The following is a 13805-nucleotide window of genomic DNA, read 5'->3' on the forward strand; positions in this document are numbered from 1 at the left end:
TTTAAAGCATCTCAAGGTGCTTTTGAAAAAAATCCTTCAGTTTCCTGATTTAAAATCATGCACAATTTGGTTTTCTATGCCTCACTGTCTTTGCAGGGGCATAGTTAGCAAGAAAATGAATCTTAAAACTATATTCTAGTGGAGGCGAGTGTGCTAACACGAAGGCTCTGTGTCCAGGCAGACAAAGTCAGTAGGCACGGGGCGGCTTTGGTGCTAGGTATAGATCAGCTTGCATAGTGAGTGCAGCAAAATGAAATAAAAAATTAAACAAATGAATAGAAGACAAAGCAAATAACCAAACACATAAAAACACAGACTGGAAGTAAAAATAATAAATAATCATAATCATAATCATAAAACCCCACCACAGACAGAAATGCTGGAACAGAGAATGGCCTGCCACTTGGGTAAATATCCTTTAGTGAAGTCTTTTCCAAAATTGTAGGGTTTGTTGATACATTTTGTCCTTTGTGTGGGGGAATGTGAAAACCTCCAGTTTTTCCATAACCTTTTGCCTTTCCATTCCTCTCCTCTTATCGCACTGTCTGTTCCTCCCATATATGGCTGTTCTCGGAAGTCCAGGAATTTGAATGTTATGTGAAAGGCTAACTCTAATTGGGCTCAGTGACATTCATGTCCAATGGGAGATGAATGAGGGTCACCCTGCGAAAGATCAACAAGGACCTGCATCTGCTGTTCTGCGTTGCTTCCTTCATTTCATTCTCTCAGAATATCAGTCTTAGCTAAATGGCCCAGCAGTCCTGTTTCCCCTCCACCAAGCCCCTCTCTCCCACTGTTTCCTTAATTAGCAGGGCAGAGATGACCCCCTGCATTTCTTTAACATTCCAGCTTTGTTTGCAAAAATATGTTTACTTTTACTATCTCATTTATTACGCATAGAAACCTGTGAGATAAGGAGGACAGGTATTATTAAATCATGTTCATTTTATAGCTGAGCAACATGAGGCTTTAGGAGGTTCTAGTTACTGCTTTTGATTGCACAGCTCAAAAAAGGCAGAGTCCACTTCCCCTCTCGCAGACCCAGGCTCCTTGGCGCCCTGTTTGGGTGGATTTCCTTAAACAAAATGCTTCCTGACTTTGGACATCAGGCACCACTTGTGGATCCAAGTTAGAGATCATTAGTAACATGAAAGCTCATCCAGATTTATGCCTCCATATTAAATAAGCTTTTCTTATCTCAATCTAAATGATTTCATCTTTTAGGAAGAATATTAGCTTCATTCATTCAACAAATATTTATACTGTCCTAGCTCAAGGATATAGAAGTGAGTAAAACAGAGAAAGCCTCTACCCTCATAGAGTTTACATTCCAATGAAGGAGACCAAGATTAAATAAAGAAATAAACACATACATGATAAGTCTGGTGGTAAAAAGTATTAAGGAGGAAAGTGAAGAAAGGGGAATGAAGTATTGCTAAAATATGAGGTGATTGGGAAAGACTTCTTTGACACAGAGACATTAGAGGAGATGCCTGAGGATTTCAGAAAGTGAGTGCTCGGGGCAAAGCAGTTCTAGAGAGGGGTGTTGACATGTGCAAAGGCCCTGGGGTGGTAGAACGCCAGGAAGGTTAGAAGAAATGCAATGAGAATAGCCTGGCTGGAGCTCAGGGAGGAGGTGAGTGGTGGGAGACAAGGTCAGCAAGGTGGGCAGGGAAGGTGCTGGTGGGATAAAGCCATAGTGAGTAATTTGACTTCAACTCTGAGTGAGACAGGACACCACTGGAGGGGTTTGAATAATGGGATACTAGGGTCAAAAAGGGCATTTAGACAAATGTCTATATCCTGCTGGCCTTGGCCCAGTGCTCATCCCTTCCCAGCTTCTATCACACTCAATCTCTTTTCATTGTTCACCAGGGTTGGCTACCTAACTTTCATGGCTCAATGTAGGAAAAAAAAAAAAAAAAAAAAAAAAAAAAAAAAAGAATAGGGCTTCTTGTTCAAATAGCTGGAAAAAAGGTACAGTTAAAGGTACTGAAACATAAAGTCTTCCTTTTATCTGTAGCTTTGCTTTCAACTTGTTATGGTGTTTTAAATTTGCTATTTAATATAATTCTAAGAAACATGAATGTTTAAAATTATTATCATGAATTTTACTGCTCATCTTTATCTTGTGAAATGCATTTTGAATGCAAATATAAGAGCACTGGATTTGTATGCAGAATCACCAAAATTATACATTTCATGTTTTGTAATTCATACATGTGCATACATTTGTTCTTATCAGAATAGTGGAATTGTTACACAAAACTAACACAATTGCTTTTATTTCTTGATACTCTTCTGCAACATTTTACCAACACTTTACCTTTTGCTTACTAATGAGTATGGAAGGAAATATTGGTTTCCTGATCTTTCCCTTTCTTCCATGTCATCATTTTCAGAGTTGGTGGTTGGTTAACAACAGGGAAGTACTAGGAGTAACAAAGGATACGACAGGTTTCCTTGGTTGTTTAGGCTTCTTCCAATGCCATTGCTTTCTTTCTGCATTTGAGGCAAGTTCTGGTTGGAATGGAAAATGTCCCCCACTTAGCCATAGATGTAACACCCCTGCCTTGTGCTCATTTTCCATCCCACTGAACTCCCAATCATCATAGATCCACCAGAATTCTGTGTTCATGGGGCATCATGAGTGCTACGTGCAGATGGGATGGTAATCAATAGAGGGCATGCATGGTGTACATATCTCCTTTGCTCATGCACATGCCCCATTGTCTCACTGGACTTCACTTACAAAACAAAAGCCCAAAGACATTATTAAGAATTTCAGGACAGTGACATCAGAACATTAAACCCAGCACATGGCCCATGAAGCCCATGCCGTGCACCCACTCAGCTGGCCCTGTCGTTCTCCCTGCTCTTTTTAGAACTAGCCTGGCCTTAGTGTAGGAGACACTGTAGGTCTGATTGAAAGACAGAAATAAACCTGCTGCCTGAGGCTGGTCCCTATGCCTTGGCCTGGTGATAATTCACAGTGCCTGCAAGGAAGAGGGCTCTTGCATTCTGGTTGAGAAGATGGCACTTGCTTAGAACAGGGAAGGTTATATCAGAAAGCAAGTTGAAGTATGAGAGAAATGAATGAAGGAGGGACAGCTTCCCATGAGTGAAAGGGAGAAAGCAGGTGGGGAATGGATGAGGAAGAGAGAATGCTTGGTGGCAAAGGTGGCCACAGGTGAGGGCTCTGTGACAGTCTTGTGTGGGGGTGGTGGGTGAGGTGATGAAGAACACCCACTGGGTTCAGAGAATAGGAGCCACGATTACACAGTTGGTGGTTTGGGTTGAGTGGATTCCAGTCTTGAGGTTGCTGGCAGGGATGACCTCTAAGAAAAGGGAATACGAATAAAATTAGAAAATAATCAGCACCCAGGAATAGGGAGGCAGAGCTGGGTATGAGTAATTATTAATTGAAAAAAGAAACTGAGTGTTAGTGTATTGATTTCTTATGGGAAATGAGGGAGTAGTAATGACTTTAGGATAGTTGTTGTGTGTGTATGATAGACGTAAAGTATCTCCACCTTGGGGAAAGATCGGATGAGAGTAGGATCACCCTGGGGCAGGAAAAAATGTCAAGAAAAGACAAGCTTTCTGAATTTGGAGAAAATGAGAAACTTTGGGCTTCGGTTTCAGACTGAAGAATAATGTCAGGAATGAGACATTAGAGAGAAGTTGGTTGCTTGACATTTGTTTGTGATTTATGGCTAAGGTTGTGGGAGTGGAGGTGTCACCTAAAAGTAGTTAAAGCACAAAGAAACTTCTGTAGAGGCCATATGTCTGTGTGAGGAGGGGTGAGGAGGAACCTCACAGTCCCCTGGGGCAAAAGTCTAGGAAGATTCTGAGGAGAAAACCGTGGTCTGTTCAGTGTTGCCCTGAGAACAAGGCAAGAGGTGTTCCTACCCTGGGCTCCATGCTCAGGAAGGTTCTGTTCTGACCTTCCTTGGGATACACTGAGCAGGAAGTCCGAGAAGCCAAGGGGACATATCCCTCTGAAGTCATGCCCCCTTTTGAGACCACATTCTGGTTACCCTGGGCCCTTGAGTTCCCAGACCTGATTCCAGATCCTGAGTGGGTCTCTTCCCTGAGTTTGTCCTCCTGACAGCAGTATACTGTGCACTTCTAGGCCTGTGGGATTGCCATGGGCTGACTGTTAGGGAGAGTTTAACTTCTTGGATGTGTGGGCTGGGCTATCCCAAAATGTGCCCTTGAGGCTGCTTGTGGTGCCAGATGGACCTGGGAGATGGAGAAGGGGGTAGGCAGGGAGTAGAGGAGGGATGTCCCCATGTCACCATGTGTGTGTGTGTGTGTGTGTGTGTGTGTATTTTTTGAGCACATTTATTTGGCACATATATTTTGGCTGGTATGGGGATCTGAACCCTTGACCCTGGAGTTAACAACGTGCTCTAACTGATTGAGCTAATGGCCAGCCCTGGAATATATTTTATTTACCCATTTGTTCACTTCTTTCTGTAACTCTTACTTACTTATTCACTTGATATGTGGTCATTAACTCATTCTCCTGCCCTGGCCCTGCCTCTGTCCCTATGTTCTTTCTTGTGTCTATTGGCTTAGAGGATGCTGGGGGATGATGAGATGCGTCTTTATCCCTTACTCCCCACATTACATGGTTGTTTTGTTATTATCTTTAGCAATTGCAATGGAGACCCATAAGGACTGAGTAACAGAGTCTTCTTGTCTAAATATGCTCTCAATTACCTCTCATTTTGTGAATAGATATAGTTGTTTTTAGGTGAAGAATAAAAATATCTTGAAGTTTTAGGCATCATTTGTCCCTTTGATACCTTGTACATGAGGGGAAAAGATGGAAAGACCAGAATTACTGGTTAAACTGAGTGTCTTGTTTCAATCAGATGCCTGGAAGACATTCTTCACTCTGGGAGCTGGTGCTGGGAGTTCCTCCATAAATCTGGAAGAAACCAAACTTAGTCTGTACAGCCTGTTTCCCTACCCCCCTCTTTTTTAAGCCCAGATCCTGAAACTTTTTTTTCTTTCTCATGCTTGAAATTAGGATTTTTAAAAAAGGAAAGTAATATAGTTTGAGCAGGGAGAGCAGTAGATCCAGAATGTTCTGTTGAGTTTGGGTGTTCAGGTTCTGCTTTCTCCGAAGGACAGGCAAGCAGAGCTGGGGTCCAAGCAATCGTGAGGGGAGCAGCTTTAGAATTCTCTTGTTGAACAGTGACCCGACCTATGTATTTTATGACAGTATGGACAAGACTAACAGATGAGGTTTAGGTTCTTGTCAACAAGAAGGCACATTTTCCGAGCACTCCCTAATGTGCCAGGCATATGCTGAACATGTGATATGCATCATCTTATAGTGAATAGATTCTAATACAATTACTGTTTTAGTACAGATGAGGAAACAGACTTTGAGAATTTAAGACACTTGCCCAAGATTTTCCAGCTAGTTACCGAACTAAACTGAAAATGGTTCTTTTTGATAACAAAGCTCATGCTTTTGACAACAATGCTAAACCAACCAGCTTTCCAATAGTACTTGGTATAAAGTTGGGACAGTTGTTTAATTTCTAGAAGACCAACGTTTAGGGAAGTCACCTAGTCTGACCTTTTCAATTAATTAGTTGCAAAAGCACAGGCCCAGAGGAGTCAAATGACTTGCTTGAGGTCAAACAGCCAATCAATGGCAAAATTAGAATCCAGTGTGCTGTATTCTATATTGACACTTATTCTGCTACATTCTGATGAAGAACTAGTTCAGAAATGCAGTTTGAGTAATGGTGAGTGGGAAAAGTGGAAGTCTTTCCTTTTAAAATTCAAACTTGGAGCTGAGTTGCCAGCCTCTCTTGTTTACCTCCTTTTTCTTTTCCCTCCAACATGTTCTATAAATTTTGAGATTTTTCATTAGGAAATACATAGCTTTTGGTTTGGCTTACTATGTTATATTAAGGAGGAAGTAGTGTCTTAGTTCGTTTTGTGCTGCTATAGCAGATTACGTGAGACTGAGTAGTTTATAAAGAACAGAAATGTGTTGGTTCACAGCACAGGAGGCTGGGAAGTCCAATATCAAGGGGCTGGCATCTGGTGGGGAGCTTCTTTCTGTGTCATAACATGGCAGAGGGCATCCCATAGTGGAAGGGCAAAGGGAGCATGAGGGAGAGCAAGCAAGAGGGGAGAAATACACTCCCACAGTAACAGGCATTGGTCCATTCATGAGGACATCCATTTAGCTCTCACGACCTGAATGCCTTCTAAAGGTCCCACCTCCCAATACCATCACAACAGCAATTAAATTGCAATATGATTTTTGAAGGGGAAAAGCATTCAAACCATAGCAAAGCACATGGTGGTTTCTCCTATAACATCTCTAAACAAAATGAATATTTTGTTTTTGTGATTGTTCCATTAAGACTGTCTTCTTTCTTTTCATTGGCAAATAAATGATAGATGTGGCAGGAAAGGCCTGCCCCGATTTTCAAGTGCCTAATTTATACTTGACTTTTATGTGGAAAACACCCTTTGTTCTCCATTCTGCTTATAGACATAGTGGGGAAAATTCACATGATGTCTCTAATTTACTTTAAAATACTCCAGCATAAAAAATGAGTTTCAACAAAGGAAACTAAAAAAATTTTGAAACTTTTACCTATGGTATGGGTGCAGAAGTGGTTTCAGTTAGCTTTGGCAGCAGAACCAATGCTCCCCAAAACTGAGTGGCCTTAATGATAATTATTTATTTGTCACAATTGTGTGAGTCAGCAATTGGTGCTGGGCTCAGCTGGAACTGCTCATCTCAGTTTTCACTATGGCCAGAGTGGCAAGGAAGCAGATGGTTTGCAGAGATGGGGTGCCTATTCCTTCTGTCACTACACCAATGCCCCTTTGTGATGTGACTTTGCTACCTTCCAGTCACACAGAGGAGTTTATTTCCTCAACCCTTATAGCTGGGTTTGACTATGTGACTCATTTTGCCTAATGGGCCATTAGCAAACATGATACAGCAGATATCTGAAAAGTACATACACACTGGGGTGTGTATGCACACTCTCTTGCTCTCTTGCTGCAGGGAACCCAGGGACCACCTTTTGAAGGAGCCTAAACTGGATTCCTGGAGAATAAGAAACTACATGGAAAGAGAGACTAACCGTCTCAGACCTGAAGAACTGAGAGCTATAATAAATCATTGGTGCTATTAACCACTTAATATTCACTTTTTGACTTGTTTGTTTAAAATATCACATTTCCTACCCCAATCAAAGTACTATGGCAATTTTTTAAAAAATCTATTTTTCCACGTTTAAAGAGTCTGAATGACTTGCTAGCAATCTAAGGCAATTTTAATAAATTTTGCTCCACAAAATGGTGTTATCGGTATTGTTGCCCGACATAAAGCTCACGAAGCTATTGATGTAAGGTAACAAGGCCTCACTGGCAAAGAAATTTCATCAGTGAAAGGAAAGTCAAGGTAATATGCTGGTACCACAGACTTAGAGAGCAGTCTAAGCAAGGGTTTCACCTTCACATCACTGCAAAGGGGATCAAAAGCTAACAATGCCTTCAGAAACTCAAATGGCTCCTGCAACATATTCCTAAATAGATAAAGGTCAAGTTTGTAAACTAAATTAATGGTGCTCCTGAGTGAGAGAATTAAAAATAAGGATGCAAACTAGTGACTCTTTTTATATCTTCTTCTTGGGATATGTTTTTTCTTCAAGATGGGACCAGAAAAATCCCTTCATATTCTTTTGCTTCCTGAGTTAGTGGGTGGTTTACAGTATTAGGTATGATCACATCAATGTCTTGAGAAAAATATTTCTTTATACTTTCAACAGATGTTGCTGCATAAAAATCCACCAAGAAATACTCTCTGCTATTATCCTGTTGGCTGTAGATGAGATATAATAAGGAAATGCTCGTTTTGCCCAGGTTTTCCAAGTTCCTCACTATTGCTCCCTGTCCATTGGGACAGAGCCATCTCTGGCACCGTGTGCTTTCAGAATCAAAGCCAATATCAAGTGGGACATGCCCCAGCACAACACACATGGCTCAGGACTAAGGCAGCTCCTGGGACACAGGATGGCTGGACTCATAGGACAGGGGACATAAGCATTACAAGGACTCCTGCTGGAAGTGGTGGGTCAAAAGGCTCCTGGGATGTGGAAAGCTTGAGTTGTTCAGTTTTGAAGTGGTTGGTTTTGCAACAAAACCTAACTGGCAGAAATAGAGCAATCTTAGAAGACTGTAATGTCCCTTAGGAAAATATTACTAATTATGATAAAGGGAATTATTTAAGTAAACAAAGCTTACAAGATGAGAATAGCATAAGAAGTACTATTACTAAAACTAATGATGGTGATTTTGATCCTGGCAACCACGATGTTCCTTACTTCTTATAGCAAAGATCTGACATATAATGATCTCATTTAAATATGAGCACTCTTCGTTAAAAAATATTTGCCCTACACTTTCATTTGTAATACTGACTGAACTATATTCTTGTGTACCTAGACATGTTTCTGAGGGGGTAGTGTTAATAGAAATATAAAAATGTATAATACATGTAGGAATTGTAGAGTTAAAGGATTGACTTTTCACACATAACATGACACAATTTAGCTAGTCTGCTTTCCTGTGGACATCTCACCTGCTTAGTGGGAAAGGGGATTTTTACTGTAGATGGTGACAAAAGGAGAGGGAACACTTTGATTAAAAGATCAGAACTTAGTGAGCGCAATTAAAAGGTGTAGGTTTCTGGGAGAAAAGATCTTCAGGAACTGTATAAAGAGTACATGGAGCAGTGAGGGTGCCAATGACAACATCTTTGGGCTGGTTTTGACTTTAGGAATTGAGGAGAAAACTTCCTTCTCTCTTCCTTTTTATTCCTCAAAACCCATTAAATTGGAGTCATTAGCATAGTTTAGGTGCATTATGGCATACAATCGTATTTTCTCAAATATATTCATTGTAACATTAATTCCTCAAGATGCTCAGTATAACAGAGATGAGTCAAATAAGTTTGAGAAATATTATACACTGAATCCCACTCTGTCGTAATGCACAGCAGCATGTGGAAGATTTTAAGAACAATGTCGGGGGAAATAATTAAAATGTCTGTTATAGAAGGGCTATAAAAAACACTTTAGGAGTTCTGTGGATCAGTGATAGTTACATCTGTTGGGAATCTTGGTGGATTAGCATTTGAGCTGTTCACAAAGGGCATGAGTTTGGTACTACATATGAGATAGAAGAGGAGTAAAGGACATTCCAGGAGGAGAGAACTGCATGAATCAAGCAAGACAGGCAGGATGTCACGGAGTGTGCGCCAAGAGCTGTCAAGCAGACTCACTTGGATGGAATAGTCATAACAATGTTTCTATGGGAAAATGCATTCTGCATTCCAAATACTTGAAAAATGAGGTTTGGAAATATAATCTGCTGGTAAATTGGGAACTCCCTGTTCTCTTAGTGTTAGTGGTAGCCCTACTACAATTTATAATGCTTGTGTTCCAAGAACTGTATAGTTGGCACATCCATGCAAAATCTTTATAGGAAAACTACAGACTTGTTTGAAAAGATGCCAGGTAGGAACAGAGTTGACCACTGATACATTTCATAGCAAAACATTTGTTGGCAGGAATAAAAGGGATTCCTTTCCTCTCTCTGAGGACCCTTTGCAGGTTGTTTATTATTAAGCTAAATAATAATTCAGATTAGAAATAAAATACAGTTTTATAAATCAGATTTTGAAAGGAATGCTATGATTTTTCCTGTACTGTTTATCATTTTAATTTGAGTAACTAAAAAGACCATCATGTTCTAAATTCGATAAATCTTAGACAAAATTTCATAGCTGTCAATAGACTGAAGTCCATTGACAGAGTGATAAGAAGAAGAGGTGTGTGCTATTATGTATGAAGAAACCAGATGTGCAGTTGCCCAGTGGAGGAAGACAAAGTCAGTTACCAGACTGATGGAGTTTGGATGTGTTGTCCCATCCAAAACTCATGTGGAAATTTGATCCCCAATGAGGCAGTGTTGGAAACTGATTGAGTCATGGGGGCGGATCCCTCATGAATGGAGTAATGTTCTCCCTGTGGGAGGGGGCATTAACGAGTGAGTTCTCACTCTATTAGTTCCCAGGAGAGCTCGTTGCTTAAAAAGACCCTGGCACCTTCTCTCTCTCTTGCTTCCTCTCACCATGTGATCTGCCTGTACCCACTGGCTGCCTGTCACTTTCCACCGTGAGTAGAAGCAGCCTGAGGCCCATGCCAGATGCAGCTGTCCCAGAATTGTAAGCCAAATAAAACTCTCTTCTTTATAAATTACCCAGTCTCAGGTATTTCTGTTATAGCAACACAAAACGGACTAAAACACAGACCAATGAATGCTGTAGTATATTTTGAACCTTTAAAATGTTTCTTTTTCTTTTCAGTTTTAATGTATGCATTTCTTCTTTTCCTTAAGAATCTAGCCTAGCATCGTACCTAGCTTTCCATGAAACAGCAGTAGGACATTTTTAAGGAAGCTGTGTCAATCCCAGTCATTCCCTTGAAGCACATTTGGGTCCTTCTCTAAATAGCTCTGAGCTTTGGTACAGGTCATTCTGTCCCCCCCGCTCCGTTGGTGCTGGATACATAATTACCTCTAGGTCAAAAGGAGAGGATTAACAGACCTTACCCTAATTGCTTGTTTTTGTAGAGTTGTTAAAGATTTGGGCTCCAGGAAGAGAGGGTGTAGCCAGACAGAAGGCAGCCTGGAGTTCAAAAGTCTTGTAATCTTTGGCTCCACAGGCCTATAAAATTGAAGTGTCGACTGAATGCAAACAGCCTGCAGTCTGAGAGGTCCAGGCCCTAGAAAGGATGAGAGGCCCATCAGTCATTTGAAAAGGCAGGGGGTTTCATAATGACTCCAGACTGGCCCATTAATGGATGGCCCACTTGCCTCCCCCTTTCCCATGAACACCAGATCTGGAGCTGTCTGCCACACAACAGAGCTTTTCTTAGCCCCTGTGTTCCTGGAATTTAGGAATAAAGGAGGCCTCTTGCAAAGGCCTGACATGAAAGGAGTAAATTGGAAATATTAAGGGATGATGGTGCAGTAATAATGCACCCTTGTTTCCCGGTGTCACTCTCGAGGTAATGGTTATAGGCTTGTAATTTGTGAGCAAGAAGATTAAGCTCAATATTAAAACATGATTACAGGCAGGTAGGAGCAGGGGCCTCTTTAGGAAAAGTGCGAGTGATCAGTCACCTCCTCACCTCTGCATATTAAGGGTTACCGGAGGTCATAAGATTTAACAGGTATGGAAAGTTTTGCTGGGTGAGAGGGCGTTTTAAAAATTAAGCTGGAAGTTCTTTTGAGTAACTTACTTCCCAACAAATCATGCTCAGAGAAGGAGAACTTTGGCTTTAAAGCATAAACTGCATGTTATACCTGATTGACTTGTGGAATAGAAGACAGATATTTCTTTTAAGAAGATGTAGCATAATACCACAGTAAAGCAATAAAACTGGTTATAAAAAGATGTTGTTAGAAGGACAATGGAGACAAATTTTTAATTTTTATTTTTAACTAGGTAGAAACAGGAAAGGACCAATAACATGCCTCTTCTTTTCTTTCTAAGTTGTATTTTTCAGTAGGGTAACTTTCAATTATTTTAGCGGAGATCTATTTTATACAACTTTTTAAAAAGTATAAATGAAAATAAATATTTTCAAATGGTTTCAATGAATCTGGCTTTTTCCCCTTCCTCTTTGAAGGAAGAATCTCTTAGTCTTAGAAAATCATTTTATAGTATTTGTATATTTTGCTTAAAAATAGGTTCAAAAATGCTGATTTTATTTAAAATAATAAACATTGCTAACTCCTGTTTATTATTGCATTTAAATTTCTCCAGAACAAATCAAGGTTTCATATTTGAGAGCATATTTCTTATTTACTTCTTGAACTCATTTGTGATCTTTTAAAATTGAGAGAAACTGGGGTTGCCAGTTAGTTCCGCTGGTTAGAGTGAAGTGTTATAACACCAAGGCCAAGGGTTCAGGTCCCCATATTGGCCAGCTACTAAAAAAACTAAGAAACTAAAATAATTTGAGGTCCAGATTTTTGAGAGTGATACTTGTTATGGGAGCTTTAATTATTCCCATCTATTTTCCTCATGAAAAAGCACCACCTATGAATCCATTATGTTTCTAGAATGTGTTGTCTCTTCAATGATGAAACTTGTGTTGACAGGACTCTGACTTTCTGATCTCTGGGAAAAGACAACTAAGAAAGTAGTTACTGCCTTATCTATTTAGAAGCAACTTCTTAATTTAATTCTAAATAGAATGATTGACTAACCTACAAAGCATTACGTCAGTTCTGCATATTTTGGACTCAAATTTGGCAGCAGCTGTTTTTCTAACCCCAGCACATCAACCCCACTGGCATTCAGAGAGTGGGCAAAACTTGTGGCTTGTGTGGCAGGGTTCAGAATTTAACTCACAAGACAATTTCGATGTGCAAAGAAACGTAGCTCCTTTATTTTGTCTAGAGCCTGTCTCCTCCAACAGCTCCTACCTTCTGGTTTGTGGGAAAACTTAATTAAATTTCCAGTATGTTTTAAAACTAGTCCAATCTGACAATTTAAACAATCCCTTTAAGTTATATATACTCAATCTTTCATATGAATAAAAATATTCAGAGGCTCAGAGAGTTTCTGTGGCCTCTTGTCCCTGTCTACTGCTTTGAGTCAGTGTCAGCATGGAGGTGAGTGCTGCTTAAGCTTGTACAGCCTGGGGGCCAAGGAGAAGATGTGGGGGTCTTTGGGTGTGATGTCTTCTGGACTCCAAAGTCATGGCCATTGGTTTCTTGATCACTGAGTTCTCTCTTGGCTTTCAGAGCTGAGGTCTGGAGCTTATGAACCTACAGGCTGTTCTTTTGGTTCAGGTCTCCAGATGCTTTGTGTCAATTACTGAGTCTCTGGCAGATCCTCCGTCAGGTCTTGTGTTCTGGGGGTTTTCCTCAGCTTCTGCTGTGGAGTCCTTGTGCTTTGCTCTGGTGGGCTCCTTGGTTAGCCCACTGGATTTCATTTTGAATCCAAGCAACAGGGAAAGGCAGGTGGCTTGTGAACACTAAATCTCAAAGCTTTTTGCCTATCCACAGGCTACCGCTAATTAGTTTAAATGGCTGTGCCTCAGATTGGACCCTTTGTTAGACAGTGCCCTTGAGACTCTCAGCTGGAGGTAGCTGATGTCATGGGTAGCCCACCTATCTAACCTATCTCCTCCTGTCCCGGTGGAAGCAAAGATGGGGAAAATTTGGAGGCACATGTTTACTTATCTTTTTTCCTCTTTTCTCTCTCTTTTATACCAACCTTGTATCCAGAAAAGGACAGCCTTTCTTTTACTTTCTTTATGACACATGTTTTGTCTACCATAATGATGGCCTCGCTGTGATAAGAGGATAGGCCTCTCTCCCGCAGTATGGTAGAACTCTATGATTTGTATCTTCCAGACTCAATTCTTGAAGAACTGAAGGAAAGAGTAAAGCGATCTAGAAAATTTTCTCTTAATGTGATAATGTGGCTTGCAAGGCTGTTGTCTTGGTACATTACCCTATTTTGCAACTCAGAAGCTAATCATTCTTTACTACACCTTGAATTTGCTCTGTGGAAAATACCAGGAGCTGTATCAATGGCAGCTGTGACATCCCTTTGGGGATTTTGGGGAGTCTTCGGGAGTTGAGCTGAGACATGTTGGATCTGTTTCTTCTTTCTTTGTCCTCCTTGCTTCAGCATTATTTCTGGTATTTTGCTAGTTAAAATGAAACCT

The sequence above is a fragment of the Cynocephalus volans genome, chromosome 12 (assembly GCF_027409185.1).
Source record: "Cynocephalus volans isolate mCynVol1 chromosome 12, mCynVol1.pri, whole genome shotgun sequence".
NCBI lineage: Eukaryota > Metazoa > Chordata > Mammalia > Dermoptera > Cynocephalidae > Cynocephalus > Cynocephalus volans.